Genomic DNA, 2,545 nt, shown 5'->3' with positions numbered 1-2,545 from the left:
TGAGTTAGTGGAAGACCCAGAAACATGGGTTAAAAGAATAGAATTAGATAGAAAGTATAGCCTTCTGGGTGCCTGGGTGGCTTAGTCAGTTAAGCATCTGACTTCGGCTCGGGTCATGATCTCACGGTTTGTGAGTTCAGGTCCTGCGTCTGACAGCTCAGAGCCTGGAGCCTGCTTCAGAGTCTGTGTCTCCCTCTCTCTCTGCCCCTCCTCCACTCATGCTCTGCCTCTCTCTGTCTCTCAAAAATAAATAAATGTTTTAAAAAATTGTAAATAAAAAAGATAGAAAATATAGCCTTCACATGATTCATTGTAAAGAGAGAAAAATGAAAGGATAGACGTGGGTTCAGACACTTTTGTGGTGTTGGTTTTGTAGGAATTAGAACATTGTGGCCAATATTGTTCTGTTTTTGCAAGGTTTTCTACAGGAACTGAAATGAGGGTTGGGGGTCATGGTTTGAGGATGGTGGAAAATGTCTGAATGTCTGAAATATCTCATAATAAGAGTGAGGTAAACATGACTAACAAAAACAGTCAGGAAGTCCTGATTTTTGAGGTTGGCTATCATGAATTTAGAGTGGCTCTAATCTCTAAAGTTATGGAATCATTTAAAGTAGTTCTGATTCTCCATTTGAACATGAAGAGAAGTTAAGCATTTAAATATTGGCAGAGTGAGATTAGGGCATGATGGAGTTTGGAGATATAATAAAGAATAAGAGAAGGGTGCCTGGGTGGCTCAGTCAGCTAAGCGTCCAACTTAGGCTCAGGTCATGATCTCATGGTTCATGAGTTCAAGGGCCGCATCAGGCTCTGTGCTGACAGTTCAGAGCCTGAAGCCTACTTAGGATCCGGTGTCTTCTTCTCTCTCTGCCCCTCCCCTGCTGACACTGTCTCTAAATAAATAAATAAATAAATAAATAAATAAATAAATAAAACTTTTTTAAAAATTTAAAAAGAGTAAAATATAAGAATTCTTTGAAGTGATATATCATGAAGAGGATTAGTTAAATTTAAGGTTTCCTTATTAAAAAGTCCAGTTAGAAGCAATAACTAAAATGAAATGAGAACCACGGTCTCTCTAGATTAGGTGGCCAAGGGACTTAGAAATTAGGGTCCTGAATGTGTCAATCACATGAATACTGAAGTCATTTGGGATGATGTGGCAGGAATCGGGGCGGGGGGGGAGTGACCCTTTTTAAATCTACAGTGACAGGTAGCGAATGGCAAGGAGCACGATAATGACAGTGGTGACTTACTTTAGAGGGTGTGTAACTGGAAGCCCTGAGCCTCAAAAGTAGCAAGGTTTCACCCACAGGTGGTGGAACCATTCTACTGGAGTGGCCATTCCGAGGTGTTTAGTCTGTAGAAAGTGAGTTGCTTCTATCTGGACAAGTGCAGGCAAGTGTAGTGCTCACTGGAAATCCAAGTTTCAGTTAAAGAGGGCAGAAAAAATAGCAGAGACTTCAAAAATCTAAGGCAAATTGTGGACCAGGGTATGGATTGTCCGGGGTCACAATGAGTAATTTTGGAAGCAGTGTTAGAGGAGATGAGCAGATCGTATCAGGATAAGAGAGAAGAAGATAGAGGACCAGAAGCACTGCTCTTGAGAGATTACCCGGAAGGGCCAGGAATTTCAGAGAAGGTGAGTATATATGGCCCCAGTTTTTCAAACTGACTAATCCTAGAATTTTCCTAGTGCTAGTGCCAGGGTCAGGAGGGGGTCACCCAGATCTCTTAACTATGAGCATATGCTTGTCTAGAAAATAAACGCCCTCATGTCTCTGCTAGCAGCCCATTGTGAAAGAAAACCACAGACGTGAACACTGAGGTGTTCTGCAGGGGTGTGCTTAGATCTGAAGTCTGAGACAGTACACTAATGGGAACTGAAACTCAAGACTTCAGCCTTCGGCAGAGAGTGGCCCCCAGGATGAGGTACACGGCCGAAGGTTTCCTAAATGGGTGGTCCTGAACCCTCCAGATTCACCCCTGGCAGTTTCCCAGAGCCTGAGATTTACTTTGAGCCCCAGCGTCGTGAGACTTAGAGGCGACTGAGCAGAGTCATGAAGACATGGATGTACTGCCTTCCTGGCTTTGGATGCTTATCTTGCTACTCTCAGCTTTAGATGCTTATCTGTAAAACAGATGTGCCTTCCTCATTGAGTTGTCGTGACGATTAAAGGAAATAGATCTGAAACACCTAGCACGGGGGTGGAATAAAATACGTGTTCAATAACTGGCAGCTATTATTATTTTTTTCAGAATCATGTTCTGGCAAGAAGCGCAGAGAGCTTTTCAGAGACTGTGCTCATAGTCCCTAGCCTGAAAGGTGGTAGGGAGAGAAGGATCCAATTTGAGAATAGGTGTCTCACTCTCTTCCCTGAATTTTCCTGGTCCTGAGCCAGTCTCTTTTCTCTGCCTGCTACCTGCCTTTAAAAACTGCAATCCAGTGGCTTTTTGGACCTCAGCACTGGAAATTCTAATTCTTAATTCCAGGGAGAGACCACACAGTACTGTATTTTTAAGACCTCATAGAAGAATCTGGTGC

Source organism: Panthera tigris, chromosome B1, assembly GCF_018350195.1.
Source record: "Panthera tigris isolate Pti1 chromosome B1, P.tigris_Pti1_mat1.1, whole genome shotgun sequence".
In the NCBI taxonomy this organism is placed as follows: Eukaryota; Metazoa; Chordata; class Mammalia; order Carnivora; family Felidae; genus Panthera; species Panthera tigris.
Note: the sequence above shows the minus strand (reverse complement) of the source record.